Source organism: Euprymna scolopes, chromosome 46, assembly GCF_053919585.1.
Source record: "Euprymna scolopes isolate OS-2025 chromosome 46, ASM5391958v1, whole genome shotgun sequence".
Taxonomy (NCBI): domain Eukaryota; kingdom Metazoa; phylum Mollusca; class Cephalopoda; order Sepiida; family Sepiolidae; genus Euprymna; species Euprymna scolopes.
In genome coordinates this window covers 42,402,640-42,422,001 of record NC_136527.1, presented here as the reverse complement: position 1 = coordinate 42,422,001, position 19,362 = coordinate 42,402,640, and the positions used below count along the sequence as shown (strand labels likewise).

General features: G+C 30.4%; 1 long non-coding RNA gene across 1 annotated transcript; it reads right to left on the bottom strand.

Moving 5' to 3' along the window:
* Nucleotides 1-309: 309 nt before the first annotated feature.
* On the bottom strand, nt 310-10,347 carry LOC145270337 (uncharacterized). Its single transcript, XR_013865323.1, has 3 exons — nt 10,265-10,347; nt 9,291-9,354; nt 310-6,067 (listed from the first exon to the last, which is right to left on the bottom strand). It is a non-coding gene; the product is annotated as an uncharacterized LOC145270337 (long non-coding RNA).
* Between the last annotated feature and the right edge of the window lie 9,015 nt (nt 10,348-19,362).

The following is a 19,362-nucleotide window of genomic DNA, read 5'->3' as shown; positions in this document are numbered from 1 at the left end:
GTTTTATTAATTTTTTCAGCATTTTTTTATTATTTTTTCAACATTTTATATTAATTTTTTCAACATTTTTTTATTATTTTTTCAACATTTTTTTATTATTTTTTCAACATTTTTTTATTATTTTTTCAACATTTTTTTATTATTTTTTTCAACATTTTTTTATTTTTTTTTCAACATTTTTTAATTTTTTTTTCAACATTTATTATTTTTTCAACATTTTTTTATTATTTTTTCAACATTTTTTCATTATTTTTTCAACATTTTTTCATTATTTTTTCAACATTTTTTCATTATTTTTTCAACATTTTTTAATTAGACTAAATGTAAATGAGGCCGCCAACTTATTTTGAAAATTTGGCCTTTGTAAGGCTTGCCAGATTGGCCATTTTGAGGCCGAATTTGGCCTTGTTCCGCTCTTGTATGGACCATTGGCCTTTCTAATGTTTGATATATTGGCCTTTTTACGCTCTTGCATAGACCATGGTTCCACACACGAACGAAAAAAGGCCAAATTTGGCATCAAAAAGGCCAATCTGTCAAACATTAGATAGGCCAAATTTTAAAAGCAATACAGTGGCTTCGATTTATAGTTTTTTGTCTGTCAAATAATTTACGCTGCTAAACTACACATTTGCCAAAAAGATGAAAAACATAAACAAATCGAACTTACTAGAGGATATAATAACTTCCGGTGAATGCTGGAAAAATATCCAGTAAACAAAAATTGTTTAGTAAATCTGTATTTTATGTATGTAAATATGTATTTTAAACTAAATATTTAGTCGTGGTTTATTTGGGGGAAGGCATTTCATTTAACTTAATATGAAAATGGAAATAAACTTTAAAATATCAATTATTGAATGGATTTTATTATTTCCTTTTCTTTAAAACTCATTTTATTTTTACTTTTTGTGGATACCTGTGTCCAGTGACACCGATATGATGGCTAAAATCATAAATTATTGTCTTTTTCCAATAAAAATAATGCATGAATTTCTGTTTGGTTTGTTTTACATAAAAATAAAACATTTACATTCATTTCAAGGCACGTGTGACACTCTGTTCATAAAAATCAGTAATCTTAAACAGATGTTAACAATAAAAAATATTTTTAATATTTCAGGAACATTACGATAAGCAGTATTCATTCAATATTTTCACAAAAAATAATATCAAAAATAATCGCTGTGGTTTTAATGATAAAAACTATCACAAAAATTTTGCTTACATGGTTTAATGTCTGTTTTTTTCTCTCAGAAAATATTCACATTCATTTCAAGCCATATGTGACACTCTGTTCATAAAAATCAGTAATCTTAAACTTCATGCTATTCTCACGAGATCCTCATTTAGCCAAGCCTGCATAATGGACACTCGTTACAAAAAAAAAATCACGTTTGAACGATTTTAATTAATATTCCTAACACATAAATAAATGTTATTTCATCTTAATACAATGATTTCGAGTTATTTTTCTAGTGTCGTTATTTTAATATTTTTATTTTATGTATGTGAGGATGTGCCTTGCCTTGGTGGAAACCTATTAATTGCTGATCTCGTTAAATTTACTTTTATCGGTCCTGCAGATACTCTACTACTTTTGACTTTAAGAGATTTCTGCACCTGCAATCTCGCTCCTAAAAATTGATAGATCCTAATTATGTTATCTCTCACGTAAATATTAAAATGTTAAATAAAATGATACTAATTTTATCCGTGATATTCACCAAATAGATCGGCTCTATTTCGAAATGATTTCTATTTTTGCTCTTCAATTTTGTTTTCTGCGAACTTGCTCTTCCGTTCGTCATCTTGAATGTTAAGTTGAGATTGTAAAATCAATCACATTTGAAAAATTGTTTCCTTTATAAAAGCAGATACAGTTAATCGAAAACAGATTATAAAACAAAAACGTAAGTATTACTACATGAATTTAGTATCGATTTTTTGCGCATTTGCAGAATACGTTAAAAATGTAAGGCAGATAACTACATTTACTAAGCGAATAATCCTAATGAAAATGTAGATTTCTTGTTGAAAAATTTTCACTGTGAATTGTTTTTTTTTTGTTTTTAATACTGACTTTAACAAATAAAGAGAAGCAAGAGTAATGCGAGCTGCTGATAACGCATCCACAAAGCATTCTCTACTCTTCATTAAAAAAAATATTAAGTATTGTATTTAAAAGTCCAACTGGCGTGTATTAAAGAAGCATGGTGATAGATTCACCTCTTACGAAATTATGTAGTTATTAATATTCGAAATTAAAACATAAAAACTAAAATAGCAGCCACTTATCTCGAACCGGCTTCGTCTCCAAAATGCAAACTGTTGAAAAGAATTTTAGCTTAAACAACAACAGCTCCCAAAAGACTTTTTTTTTAATTAACCGTTAAAACAAAAGCGTGATCACTTTCTCAATTTTTGATAGTGACGTATTAAGAAATTGTGATATAAAAGAACAGCGAGGGGGTCTGAAAGTCAACTAGTGCCGTTATAAGTAAATTAAACATAAAATGGAAAAAAAACAGGAATGGAGGGGGTGTGAAAACAAAAATAAAGTTCTAAATATTAACTGCTATTATTTCAACACGGTCCGTAATTCATATGCCAGGTTTTTATTTATTAAATTGTTAGGTGAAAGTACAAAAGTGTTAAAAACATACACTCCCCATATTAAGAATGGCTTTCTAAATAATAACGTTATTATTTCCGCATGCTCTGTATTTCGAATGTAATTTTTTTATTTATGAAATTGTTGGGTGAAAACATAGAATATTTAAAAGATACTTTCCCAATATCAAAAATGGCTTTCTAAATAATGTTAATACTTCAGTATGGTTCGTATTCCATATGTCAGTTTTTATTTATTAAATTGTTAGGTGAAAGTACAGCGTAGTTTAAACATATGTTCCCCATATTAACAACAGCTGTCTGAATAATGGCGTTATTATTTCAGCATGGTCCATATTATGCATGTCAGTATCTTTTATTAAATTCTTAGGTGAACGTATAGCATAGTAAAAACATATACCTCCCATATAAAGAATGGCTTCAGCACGGTCTGTAATCTTTATGAAATTAGATTGAGAAACGGATGCTTAATGTTGACTAATACTAAACAAAAATAGAGATAATACATGGAAGGAAATTGTCTTTTTTTTTCTCAGCAGTTCAGAGATCTCACCCCCCATTTGTTTTTCAAGGAGGGGATAATGTCTATCTATTCTGACTTCACTTTTTTTTTAGTTGGTGGAGAAGTTCTTCATGACTGAGAGAATTGTTTTAAATGGTTAGAAAATAAAGGATAGTAAAAAACATACCCTACCCTACACATATTAAGAATGGATTTCTAAATAAGATTATTACTTCAGCAGAGTTCGTATTCCGTATGTCTGTTTCTTATTTAATAAATTCTTAGATGAAAGTACAGAATAGTTGAAAAAATACCTTCCCTCCCCATATTAAGAATGGCTTCCTAAAAAGTCTGTATTCTGTGTTATTTTCCATCTCCTCTGCGTTATAAATGTCTTTGAAATAAAGTAAATATGAAATCTTAAAAAGGAGAAATATATGTTTGTCTTTGTACTTACAAATTCAAAACCGTGAGTAAAATTTACCTATTATTTCATTTTTTTTAATACAAACACATAAAAAAATATCTAGCATTCCAGTTTAATATTGTTTTCTGTATTATGTGCGCATGTGCATAAATGCAAATAATGTTGACTAGTGGTTAATGTACATTTAATAAGTGTACATTTTGCCGATGTCTATACACGTTATTCATGTAAACAAAGATATAACTCGCTATAAATCATCCTTCATGCATGAATATTATTTCCTAAGAATTTCAGTGTTATATGACCAGTAGTTTAAGGGTTTACCTGTTAGATATTACACACAAATGTACTGTTTTATTAATATGGATAAGTACGTCAGGTTTCACATCAGCGTTTCAAAGACAGGTGGCCATTAGGATTACATGATTGTAGTGTATAGTATATGTCATTTCAAATTGATCTTTCAGGTTAAGGTTGCCTGGACTTGCTGCTACACAGGATGTTTAATTTTTTCCCGTGTTTTCATGAGTCAATATATTTGACTTCTATGCAAAAGAACAATATACTCCTGCATGTGTTTTCATATGATTGAACATTGACTTACGTGCAAAAGAAGAACCATATATCTTACAAGAATGTTGTTTCTCTTCAATATGTGTTTTCATATGAGTCAACAAATGTGATTTCCATGTGAAATAAAAACTACTTCAAAAGAATTTGGTTTCTCTCCCATACGTGTTTAAATATGATCGAACAATGTTGACTTCTGTGCAAAAGAACCATACACTTCACAAGAATGTGGTTTGTCTCCCATATGTGTTTTAATATGAGTCAACAAATTTGACTTCTGTGCAAAAGAAGAACCACATACTACACAAAAATGTGGTTTCTCTCCCGTATGTGTTTTCATATGATCCAATAAAGTTGACTTCTGTGCAAAAGAAGAGCCACATACTTCACAAGAATGTGGTTTCTCTCCTGTATGTGTTTTCATATGACGCAACAAATTTGACTTCTGTGCAAAAGAATAACCACATACTTCACAAGAATGTAGTTTCTCTCCCGTATGTGTTTTCATATGACTCAACAAATGTGACTTCCTTGCAAAAGAAGAACCACATACTTCACAAGAATATGGTTTCTCTCCCGTATGTGTTTTCATATGACTCAACAAACCTGACTTCCATGCAAAAGAAGAACCACATATTCCACAAGAATGTGGTTTCTCTCCCGTATGTGTTTTGTTATGACGCAACAAATCTGAATTCTGTGCAAAAGAAGAACCACATACTTCACAAGAATGTGGTTTCTCTCCTGTATGTGTTTTCATATGACGCAACAAAGTTGACTTCTGTGCAAAAGAATAACCACATACTTCACAAGAATGTAGTTTCTCTCCCGTATGTGTTTTCATATGACTCAACAAACCTGACTTCCATGCAAAAGAAGAACCACATACTTTACAAGAATATGGTTTCTCTCCCATATGTGTTTTAATATGATCGGACAAATTTGACTTATGTGCAAAAGAATAACCACATATTTTACAAGAATGTGGTTTCTCTCCTGTGTGTATTTTCACATGACTCAACAAACCTGACTTCCGTGCAAAAGAAGAACCACATACTTCACAAGAATATGGTTTCTCTCCCGTATGTGTTTTGATATGATCGAACAGCGCTGACTTCTTTACAAAAGAAGAACCACATACTTCACAAGAATGTGGTTTGTCTCCCATATGTGTTTTCATATGATTAAATAAAGTTGACTTCTGTGCAAAAGAAGAGCCACATACTTCAGAAGAATATGGTTTCTCTCCTGTATGTGTTTTCATATGACGAAACACATGTGACTTCCGTGCAAAAGAAGAACCACATACTTCACAAGAATGTGGTTTCTCTCCCGTATGTGTTTTCATATGATCCAATAAAGTTGACTTCTGTGCAAAAGAAGAGCCACATACTTCACAAGAATGTGGTTTCTCTCCTGTATGTGTTTTCATATGACGAAACACATGTGACTTCCGTGCAAAAGAAGAACCACATACTTCACAAGAATGTGGTTTCTCTCCCGTATGTGTTTTCATATGTGTCAAGAAATTTGACTTCTGTGCAAAGGAAGAACGACATATTTCACAAGAATATGGTTTCTCTCCTGTATGTGTTTTAATATGATCGAACAATGTTGACTTATTTGCAAAAGAAGAATCACATACTTCACAAGGATATGGTTTCTCTCCCGTATGTATTTTCATATGATTCAACAAATGCGACTGCTGTGCAAAAGAAGACTCACATACTACACAAGAATATGGTTTATCTCCCATGTTTAATTTCATCTGATTCTGCTGTATATTGAGTTGAGTGTATGATAATAAGCTGATAAGTTTCAACTTTAGATAAATTCTGTGAAGGAAGGTAGACTTATTTTCAAACCGTTTTAAATTGTCAATGAAGAAAGGTTCTTCTCGTCCATTACTGGACTTCTTTTCTTTGTTGAAAATTCTGGAAATATACAATAAATATGAAAAAATATAATTTATGTGGTAAAAGTGAATTTATTGTTTTATTTACATTAAAAATATTCACAACTTTTATTATTAAATTAAAAATAAAATGAGTATAGTTTTATGCAATACTGGTTTGTTAACAAATTAACTCGTATCTATGGTCAAATATTAAACTAAAATTTTCATATTTTTTAATTTTACAAATAAGAGGATTGATTACTCATTATTTCATTCTTCCGAATAATGTTCTCATCTCGTAGCATTAGCGATGTCTGCATAAAATCCTATGTAATTTGAAATTTTATTTTTAATCTCACTGAGGATTGAAACTTCAATGTTCCTGAGTATTTAAATTACAACTGACTTTTACCAAGTACTCTAACCTACCACCATGGGTCCTTGCAGATAACCCTAGTATAAATTTTAGGAACTATTTTGGTTCTAAATGTTATCACTAATTTTTACTACACACACATATATATATATACACTGATACCAAAAAGTTCGCACTTGTAATTTTTTTTCAGAAACTACAAATTTTAGCTAAATTAAATATAACTTCTAATTCACCTATACATCATATGATTCAACTTTTATTCTGCTGTGATTTTACTTTTTCATATTTTTTTAATATTGTAGTGTTCGCATCAGGAAGGTAAAAAGAAAATCCATGCAGTTGAAAATTATTTAAATGCAACTGCAGAATATTGATGCAACATAAATACAACGGGAACTCAATGAACTAGTTAATATTTAGTATCGTAGCCCTCTTGCAAATGGCAGTCTGCAATTTTGGGAGCTTTCCTTGAATTAGTGGCAATACTCTGTTAAAAGGGCACGTCACTTCTCTTCAAGTCTTATCTAACGTTTTAAAATTTCATCATTGTGTTATTGTTGCTTGATGCAGTGTAGAATATGCTCTGTCAACATATTAATGTACTTTGGCGAATGAATTCGAGCGTGAAAGCGAAAATATAGGCCCTGGACCATTGGCACTAATAACTCTCACGCCAAAACTGAACCTCTATCACCTTGCAGTTGTGCACCTAGGATTAATGCCGATAATGTTACATTTACTCCATACGCTTCGACTTTTTCTTAGTGATATCCACCTCACTGGTTTATCTATTAGATAAACCAGAAAGGTGGAGACCACTAAGTTTTGGAGAAAAAAGGTGGAGTACAATTTTTTTTATAATTTTTACTTCATCCCATAAGGGTAGATGGTTTCCCTTTTCCATCCATAATTGATTTTTCAATCTTTCCAATGTGTTTCTAACCTTACTGTTAGTGAATGACATGGCTCACATTTGGATAATTTCCCTCATTTACATAAATCTTTTAGTCATCATTTTTCCATAAACTGCTTGACGCACACAACATATTGATGGAGAGTCTAACCACTCTTAAAGACTCTCCTGACGTTTTATAGATTACAGATTCTTTCAATTTTTTCTGCCAAGTCCTTCTTATATGGTATACAAACTGTTATCCATATAACATAAGGGAAGTATTCAGAAGCGATTTGACTATCTGGAAACATCTTGTATGTTGCTCTCTGGTGAAGGGGGTTTCTTAAACTTTCCACCTCATTTTAATATTTATTATTAGCACATGTTGCTTTTGCTCAGTGTTTTAGTAAACAGACTGTTAGTTTCTTTACATTTTATAGATTGTGAGAATTGAAGTTTTGATATTGGCTACATATTTAAGGATATATAGAGTGTTATTAGAGGCTTTTAATGATGTTAACGCCATGTGGCATGGCATGACTTGGAAAATAAAAGAGACAAGAGTAAAATTATTGTCGTGTGTTGAATGTGCACACATGCAAACACATGCATGGCAGCTGGTACCAAACGCACTGAAAGATGGGGTAAGGTTGTCAGAATTGATATCGTCAGTAGTTAAAAGACAATTATATTTCACAGGTGCAGCTATCGAAAGTGAGCGTACCTGCTAAAATCAGATCACATACAGCCTAGAAAGAAAGGCAAAAGGCGAGAGAGGCTTGCAGTCAGTCGGCAATCAATACCACATAAAGTATACAAGTTTAACAAAAAACTGACTGCAAAACATCCGTTTCGTTTGACGCCATTTTGGGACCAATTATTATAACAAAGAATAGAGGAGCCTGAACGAAGCATAAACACACGATAAAGAAATTTTCTGTGAAGTTCGGCAAAATGAAAAAAACGAAACAAGAAAAAAGGTGATATTTGATTTTTTATCCTTGTTTTTCTGTTCCAAAATATATATGTATATAAATTTATAAATACGCATATGATTCACATCAGATGATTAAAAAAGATATATATGATTCCAATTTTAAAGTTCATTATTTTTCTCTCTTACATGTTTCTTAACAAAAATTGATTTTGAGTTTTATTGGCATCTTGTTCTTTTCTCAGTAGCCTACTATTGTTATAATGGAGCAGCATCTATTTTCAAATTTTGTGCAGGGATTGACTTCTCTATTGAAAAATGAAGTGGGGTCAGTAACAACATGAATAAAAGGGGAATCTCCTTTTAACAAAATAGTGCTGTTGGAAAATAAAAAAGACAGTGGTTAAAGGAGGTGGATTGATGATGTCTAGCGATATTTTAGGGTGACCGGAGCAGTGGATGAGGAAAAATGTCAGATTGCTCCACTAAGTAAAGAAACAAAGTCGGACAATTCATGAACAACTCATGTTAAACAATGAAAGTTTAACATGGACAGAATTTAAGAGGTCCTTAGAGGACTACTATTGAAGACTAGTAAGAAAAGAGGTAATAATGCGATTCTTTATAGAGGGTCTCACCATACTACTTGTTCTACAACAGAGATTTGATCCTGTCATTAGATAATATATTAATGCCTTGTAGAGTATACTTTGGTGATAAGGAACAAGAGATGCATCGATGTTTTACTTCGGAAACTACGAAAACCTGATAGAGGATTCTGATAAAAAACAAAGTCTTAATAATCTAAATAATACAAAGAATCATTCCTCATCTAAAAAATTCAGAACCGTAATATTGTAATTTGTTTAAGAATCATAATTATTTTTTAATTTAGTCAAAGCTATTTGTAAGGTTTGTTGAATGTATTTTTGAGAAAACTTTAAAATACATAATAAGTTTCTTTAATTATCAGCATTCTGTAAACAAACGAACAAAAATCTGATAATTGCATTTCCAAATAAATTAACATGAAAACTCTTTGGTATATTTACCTGTGTGCACAGTTTCTAATACATCGATTCTTCATATTGAAACCACTCGACGAGAATACAAACACTGAATTAAAAAAAAAGGAGAAAAATAACTGAATGTCAAGAAGGCTTAATTAGTGAAATTTGGCTAAAAAAAAGTCGATGTTTCCAAAATGGGGGTTCGATTTACTAGAGTGTTGTATTGGAAACAGAGTACACCTTTAAAATGGTAAATATTGAATTCTTTTTATATATAATCTGGTAGATTACTGAGTATTAGACTTCGTTGAAAAAAGATAAAAGAAAAAAGATGACAATAAAAAATGTACACAGTGGGAGGGTATTGCTTCCATACGTGTATCGAGCATTTTTTTAAATTTTTTTTTTACTTAAACATATGAATCAGTGAAAAACATTTTAATTGAAAACATTGAAAAAAGACAAAATTATAAAATTGTTCTTTTTCTTCAGTAAACAATAAATAAGTTGTTTTGGTCCACGTCAAGAATCTTTCCAATTCTCCAGATAATCTTTACAATGACGACTTTTTCAGGTTTTCAGGAGTTCTGAAAACGAATATATACTTTAAAAGTGGCAAAGAGAAATAGTTTTCATGATATAAAAAAAATTGCTTTTTCAAACAAAGTGGGAGATCACTTTTCATTATAAATTTAACGTAAAATGAGCACCTACTTGATGGCCACTTAGTAAGGCGAAGGCGGGCATTTTTTTTTGTTTGTTTTTGTTTTAATGTTTCAATAAAGACAAAGGGACATTAAAAAACAAAAATCAAGAAAAATGTTATCAATTCTGTACGTGAAAGCACATACAGAATTGGCCACCACTGATAACATAAAGAATTACGTATTGACCGTTTTTTTTAATGTTTTTAAGTCAGTATTTAAAACAAAATCTGATAGATTAGTGACCATTTCCGATAAAAAAAAAGATGAAAATAAAAACTACACATACGTGCGCCATGTAGTAATACTTACGTTTTTGTTTTATAATCTGCTTTCGATTAACTTTATCTGCTTTTATAAAGCAAACGATTTTTCAAATGTGATTGACTTTATAAGCTCAAATTCAAGATGACGAACGGAAGAGCAAGTTCGCAGAAAACAAACTTGAAGAGGAAAAATAAAAAAAGAAATCATTTCGAAATAGAGCCGATCTATTTGGTGAATATCACGGATAAAATTAATATTATTTTATTTAACATTTTAATATTTACATGAGAGAGAACAGATTACAAGTTTAATATTTATTAATTCTCTAATTCATTGTCGATAGTTTTTAAAACCACCTTTTCGTATATTTATTTATTTATTTATTGTAGATTCCTGATTTTTTTAATTATTGTGTTTGAAACATTTAAACCTACAGTTAATCTGATGCTTCTGCAGTTTTCCAAACACATTAACAATAAAGATATTGGTGAACAATAGTTTATTATATTTTTTTAATAGATTTCCTATTTTTTTTATCGTGTTAAATTTTAATTCGTTGCACGTGCAATTTAATGGCGGAAACAGATAGGTGAACATAGTTTTGAATATTTTTTAATCGATTTGCGATTATTTTTTTTTTTATCGTGTTTGAAAGATTAAAACTTAAAGTTAATCGATAATCTTAACTGGTTACTTACCATGGGTGTAATTCGGCTCAAGGAAATAATTTTCCACGAATTCTAATTAAGACAGCAAAACATTGAACCGGAAATGTAAATATGAATCGAAACGTTTCGTTCCCCCCCCCCATTTTCCTCAGTTTTTTTTATTATCGAAATGAAACGAAACAGCTTTAATTGGTTTGTTTTTGTTGTTGTTTTTTATCGAAATTAAATTTGTTTTTGTTTTACTTTTATTTTGTATTTTTGTTTTCTTTTTATTAGTTTTTTTTGGGGGGGGTCTTCTATTTAAGTAAACGTTCCACCCTCAAATTTAAAATAACTACTACTAAGGCTTTTCTGGCTGCTGAAAACGAAAACAACGTTTAAAATTTCAGGACCGAAATAGTTTTTCTGACATGAAAAAAATTGTCGTGTGAAAATGAGGAGGTCACTTTTCTATATTAATTTAACGTAAAATGAGCACCCACTTGACGGCCACCTTTTTTTTGGGGGGGGGGTAATTTTTTAAGGTGGCGTTTATTTGGTAATTGTGACCAAACAATCAGCAAATATGTGCGCGCGCTTTTGTTTACTGTATCGAATTCGGCTTCAATCGTCACCAACGCTCACAATAGTAACACAATAACCTCGTGACTGTAAACTTCCTCTCACTCAAGCTTTTTATGCAGTTTTTCACCCTGTTTCATTTGTATGTGTACGCTCTGTGATCTCGCGAGACTACAGTTTCTAAAACACCAGGTGCCATTTTCCCCCCTTTTCCCACCCAACACTTCCCTGCGGCAGGTCCACCCCTCCTCCATCACGACACCGCTCACACGCCCATCTACACAATGCACAAATACGCGGATGCGTATTACACTTATTAAAATGACCACTTGTAGGTGTATCAGAATTTTGGGGGAATTTTTGACATCCCTAACACAAAACTGCGAATAAAATAATAAAAACAAACTCGTAGTTTTTCTGTTTAAAGTGGTTTGTTTATTTTCTTTATGGAATATACTTCCAAAATAAACTATTAAAATTGTTTAAAAAATAATAGAAATATTATTTTTTATTAAAAAAAAACAGTGTTTACAAAGTGCATGCGTGCGTTCAGGCAGCCATTTTTTACGTAATGAAATCAATTGAATTTTATGAGTTAAATATTTTTCAATTTTTAAAATTTAAAAATCTATCAAATTTTTTCTATTGGTTCAATTTTTACGGTATTTTCTGGGTCAATGTGAAATGTTATGCTCTTTCCAATAAACGAATATAATATTCTAGACAAACGTTTTTTTCTTTTTTAATTCACCACCCCTTTTTAAATATCTATAAAAAATAAAAGCAAATAATTTTCTCCCCTCGGATTTATATATCACAAATTGAAGATAACAGATCAATAAATAAAATGTTCTTAGTTAAAACAAAAGTGAATAATTTTGTGCAAATTTACCTGTAAAGTCAAAAATTTTAATTCACACACAAGGCACGACGCCTCACGCATATGTGTTGTTTTTACGTTTTTGAAATAATTAATTATCCCCTGTTAGCAATCCGTATTTGACAACTGCAAGAAAGCAAGGAAAAACCGCTTCGCTAACACTGGCTTACAGAATGGCGATTTTTCCAATGGTTGCTTTAAAAAAAGTTTATTTAAGAAGTACATGGAATATAAAATATAAATATGGACATTATAATAACAAATGAGGGGGAAAGTTTTCGAAAATACTCAACCAGAAAACAAGACACAAATTAGTTTCATACAACATAGAGCAAAAGCAATATGTACTAATTACAATACATATAAAATGAGGGGAAAGTTTTAGAAAATACTCAACCAGAAAACAAGACACAAATTAGTTTCATACAACATAGAGCAAAAGCAATATGTACTAATTACAATACATATAAAATGAGGGGAAAGTTTTAGAAAATACTCAATCAGAAAACAAGACACAAATTAGTTTCATACAACATAGAGCAAAAGCAATATGTACTAATTACAATACATATAAAATGAGGGGAAAAGTTTTAGAAAATACTCAACCAGAAAACAAGACACAAATTAGTTTCATACAACATAGAGCAAAAGCAATATGTACTAATTACAATACATATAAAATGAGGGAAAGTTTTAGAAAATACTCAATCAGAAAACAAGACACAAATTAGTTTCATACAACATAGAGCAAAAGCAATATGTACTAATTACAATACATATAAAATGATGGGAAAGTTTTAGAAAATACTCAACCAGAAAACAAGACATAAATTAGTTTCATACAACATAGAGCAAAAGCAATATGTACTAATTACAATACATATAAAATGAGGGGAAAGTTTAAGAAAATACTCAACCAGAAAACAAGACACAAATTAGTTTCATACAACATAGAGCAAAAGCAATATGTACTAATTACAATACATATAAAATGAGGGGAAAGTTTTAGAAAATACTCAATCAGAAAACAAGACACAAATTAGTTTCATACAACATAGAGCAAAAGCAATATGTACTAATTACAATACATATAAAATGAGGGGAAAAGTTTTAGAAAATACTCAACCAGAAAACAAGACACAAATTAGTTTCATACAACATAGAGCAAAAGCAATATGTACTAATTACAATACATAGAAAAGGATGGGGAAAGTTTAAGAAAATACTGAATCAGAAAACAAGACACAAATTAGTTTCATACAACATAGAGTAAAAGCAATATGTACTAATTACAATACATATAAAATGAGGGGGAAAGTTTTCGAAAATACTCAACCAGAAAACAAGACACAAATTAGTTTCATACAACATAGAGCAAAAGCAATATGTACTAATTACAATACATATAAAATGAGGGAAAAGTTTTAGAAAATACTCAACCAGAAAACAAGACACAAATTAGTTTCATACAACATAGAGTAAAAGCAATATGTACTAATTACAATACATATAAAATGAGGGGGAAAGTTTTCTGAAAATACTCAACCAGAAAACAAGACACAAATTAGTTTCATACAACATAGAGCAAAAGCAATATGTACTAATTACAATACATATAAAATGAGGGGAAAGTTTTAGAAAATACTCAATCAGAAAGCAAGACACAAATTAGTTTCATACAACATAGAGCAAAAGCAATATGTACTAATTACAATACATATAAAATGAGGGGAAAAGTTTTAGAAAATACTCAATCAGAAAACAAGACACAAATGTTCTGGATAGTCGAATTACTTCTGAATTCTGCCGTTATGTTATATTGATAACAGTTTCTCTAGCATACATGAAGGGCTTGTCAGAAAAAATTAGGAATATGCAATATATATAAGGTTAGGATAATGTGTCAACCAACTTATGTAAAAATCATGACTAAAACAGAATTCGTGTAAATGTGTCAATCAACTTATGTTAAAATTATGACTGAAACAGAATTCGTGTAAATGTGTCAATACACTTATGTAAAAATCATGACTAAAACAACTTTTATTTAAATGTGTCAATCAACTTATGTAAAAATCATGACTAAAACAGATTTCATGTAAATGTGTCTATCAACTTATGTAAAAATCATGACTAAAATAGATTTCATGTAAATGTGTCAATCAACTTATGTAAAAATCATGACTGAAACAGATTTCATGTAAATGTGTCTATCAACTTATGTAAAAATCATGACTAAAATAGATTTCATGTAAATGTGTCAATCAACTTATGTAAAATCATGACTGAAACAGATTTCATGTAAATGGTTCAATCAACTTATGTAAAAATCATGACTAAAACAGATTTCATGTAAATGTGTCAATCAACTTATGTAAAAATCATGACTAAAACAGATTTCATGTAAATGTGTCAATCAACTTATGTAAAAATCATGACTAAAACAGATTTCATGTAAATGTGTCAATCAACTTATGTAAAAATCATGACTGAAACAGATTTCATGTAAATGGTTCAATCAACTTATGTAAAAATCATGACTAAAACAGATTTCATGTAAATGTGTCAATCAACTTATGTAAAAATCATGACTAAAGCAGATTTCATGTAAATGTGTCAATCAACTTATGTAAAAATCATGACTGAAACAGATTTCATGTAAATGTGTCAATCAACTTATGTAAAAATCATTACTAAAACAAATTTCATGTAAAAGTGTCAATCAACTTATGTAAAAATCATGACTAAAACAGATTTCATGTAAAAGTGTCAATCAACTTATGTAAAAATCATTACTAAAACAGATTTCATGTAAATGTGTCAATCAACTTATGTAAAAATCATGACTAAAACAGATTTCATGTAAATGTGTCAATCAACTTATGTAAAAATCATGACTGAAACAGATTTCATGTAAATTTGTCGATCAACTTATGTAAAAATCATGACTAAAACAAATTTCATGTAAATGTGTCAATCAACTTATGTAAAAATCATGACTAAAACAGATTTCATGTAAATGTGTCGATCAACTTATGTAAAAATCATGACTGAAACAGATTTCATGTAAATGGTTCAATCAACTTATGTAAAAACCATGACTAAAACAAATTTCATGTAAATGTGTCAATCAACTTATGTAAAAATCATGACTAAAACAGATTTCATGTAAATGTGTCGATCAACTTATGTAAAAACCATGACTAAAACAAATTTCATGTAAATGTGTCAATCAACTTATGTCAAAATCATGACTAAACTAAAACAAATTTCATGTCAATCAACCTATGTAAAAATAATGACTAAAACAAATTTAATTTAAAAAATGGAAAATTATTCACATGATTTGACCATGTCATTCTCTAACAATATATATAACATTTATGATTTAATTTATATATAACAATTATGATTAAATTTATATATAACATTCTATAACAATATATATAACATTTATGATTAAATTTATATATAACATTCTATAAGGTTAAAAGAAAAGCAAAGAAATGTTTGGAGATATTGAAAAATCAGTGAAGAGCGAATATATTTTTATAGAAAAGGGAAACCAGCTACCCTCAGTGAATTTTAACACGATATGGGAACCATGAATTATAAAAATAGATTATATATGTACAGTAGCATACCAAACTAAGGGACAATATTTTAAAGCCTAATATTTTTTGGAATTAACAACTATGAAAAGCTGAAAATTTCACAATTGTTAGTCTTTATCATCCATAACATACTAAAATTTTAATCATTTGCAAATGATAGAAAAAGAATTATAACAATTATTTATTTAAAGAATAGAAACGTCCAAAAGTACATTAATATGAGAACAATATTCTGAAGAATCAAAATTATATGAATAATAAATCCTCATCTCGAAAATATGTAGATTTTTAATTAAATATTTGAAAATAGAAACAACTAAATTTTGTTAACAAGTATTGCATGCAACTATACTAATCTTATTTTAAAGTCATGAATGATAAATGTAAATATTTTAAATAAAAGTCAACAGAATAAATTTAATTTTACCACATGAAATGTATTGTTTACAATTTATTTTATATTTACAGAATTTGCAACAATGAAAAGAAATCTGTGAATGGATCAGAATAACATTTTTTTGGTGATTAAAAATGGTGTCAAATAAATTTCTTCATATAAATTTTCTAAAGTGAAAATTTATAACACTCACTCCATTGCATATACTTTTTCTGGAATCAGACATAGGAAATCATGGTAGGAAAACAACATTTCTGTGAAGTATGTGGTTCTCCTTTTGCACAGAAGTCACAATTGTTGAGTCATATGAAAACACATACGGGAGAAAAACCATATTCTTGTGAAGTATGTGGTTCTTCTTTTGCATGGAAGTCAAATTTGTTGCCTCATATGAAAACACATACGGGAGACAAACCACATTCATGTGAAGTATGTGGTTCATCTTTTGCACAGAAGTCAACTTTAATGAGGCATATGACAACACACACAGGAGACAAACCTCATTCTTGTGAAATATGTGGTTCGTCTTTTGCTCGGAAGTCATATTTGTTGCGTCATATGACAATACACACGGGAGACAAACCACATTCTTGTGAAGTATGTGGTTCTTCTTTTGCACAGAAGTCAAATTTGAAGACTCATATGAAAACACACACGGGAGAAAAACCTCATTTTTGTGAAGTATGTGGTTCGTCTTTTGCGCGGAAGTCATATTTGTTGTATCATATGACGACACATACAGGAGATAAACCACATTCATGTGAAGTATGTGGATCTTCTTTTGGACACAAATACACTTTGTTGAATCATATGACAATACACACATGAGACAAACTTCCTTCTTACTAAATATGTGGTTCTTTTGCAAGGAATCGAATTTGTTGCACCGTATGAAAACACATATGGGAGACAGTTATACTATGGAGACTATTATAGAGTGCGGCACAATGGACAGTATAAATATCTCCACTGGAAAATATGTAAAACTTTGAATATCCAATGTAGTAGAAAATTTTTGGAACCTGTACCAGAAAGATCAGTTGGAAATTAGTCATTCACCATCCACTATAACTTTGAAATTCCTACAGTAACATACCTAGAATATGGGGCTATTAAGCCTGACATAGTGATATGGAACAAGAGGGAGAAAGTGGCAATCCTAGTTGAAGTAAGCGTCCCTAATGATGCTGGCCTGAAGAGAGCAGAGAACGAAAATAAAACAAAATACCAAGGACTTATGTACGACATGAAGAGAAACTGGAATCTTAAGAAGATATCCATCATACCAGTCATTATAGATGCAAAGAATTTCATAAACTATTTGGCCAATATACCTAGTGAACCAAGTGCAAGAGAAATACATAAAAATTACAGGGACGGTTAGAATCTTAAACATATCTCTCGGTTTGAGTGACAAAACTAATAGGATAATGTTTTGCATCCGGTTGAATGCCCCATCCCCAACAAAAACAAAGTGATAAGAAAATCAAAACAAAAGAGATAAACCACATTGTGAAGTACGTGATTATGTTGTCGTTCCTTTGGACAGAAGTCAGATTTATTGCATCATATGCTACAACCTCTATCACATAGTCAGCCAACTATTTTGCAGAAGATCGTCGTACAAATATGTTAGCACATATGCGAAACAATTCTGATGATTTTCCAAATTCCATACCTCAAAATTGTATACCAGCATCAGGAAACAAGAGCCAGCAGAATACCCTCTATCACGAAACTGGCCAAGCATTTTGCACAAGACTGTCTTACAAATACGACAGAATCAGAAAACATGTTGACTACGGAAATCATAGAATTGTTTAAAAATACACGAGAACTTCTATTTCAGAAAATTGTAAAAATGTGCCAAACAATATTTTTGTGATGATTGTTTTCTGGATTTCTTCAACCGTGACTGTAAGGAAGGTTTTATAGACTGGCTTAAAAGAGGATGTCTTCACTATAATCATTACAGAATTTTAATGATGGCTCACGATCAAAGTTTGATGAGCAATTCTTCTAAGAAGATGAGTAATCTCAGCAATGACAAGTGCAGTTTGTACCACACAGAAATAGTGTGAGACTTTTGACATCGAACTCTCACGTTATGAGAGAGGATGGCTATTATACAATGGAATACAATTCAATGTCTAAATATTTCATGAAGGAGAAAGGAGCAGCCATAGAAGATGATGTCCTCAATAATATGGGGTTAAACAGAATGAGAGGAAGAAAAAGAACGAAATGCTAGGGTCTTATGTACAATACAGAGGAGAAAACAGAATCTTTGGAAAATCTCTATTGCAGAAATTATAGGAGCAACTGAAATTATACAAAAAAAATGTAAAATATATCTGGCAAATATACCTGGTGAACCAAGTGCAAGAGAAATTTTCTAAAAGTCCACAAAAAGAGACGTTTAGAATCTTAAAATGATTGCTCAATTGAATTGTATGAGATAAATGAATGCCTGGAAAATAAATTATAAAAGACACACACCACATACTGTGGTTCTTTGCATAAAAAGAAAGATCTGTTGTGTCATATGCAAAAACATTCGACACTGTTGCCAAGACTTCCAATTCCAAACCACAACGTTCTTTTGTCAAAACTTCCACTCTTTCAAATTGACTTGCACACGACTATGTAGGTAGCACACCTTCTACAAAGTAAAATAAGAAACATCGAAAAGCCATATTTTTGTAATGTGTGTTGCTCTTCTCTAACGAGACAAAATAATATGATCCTTCTATGATGTTGATGTTGTATGGGTCATGTAACAAATTACAACTCTGAACTAATTATTGTTCCTGATTTACAAGTGTTTGAAATTAGTTATAGGTGAAATGGAGTCCGTCAAGTGTCATGCAGTGATCAGTTGTCTTATTTTAAATCACGCACACAACAGGAAACTTTTGACGAAACTAAAAAACCGATGTCACATCATATTATTCTTGTAAAACGTTGTCATTGTGAGTTCCAATATGTCATGAAATATATAGCAGCAGCATCTAGGTGTATCT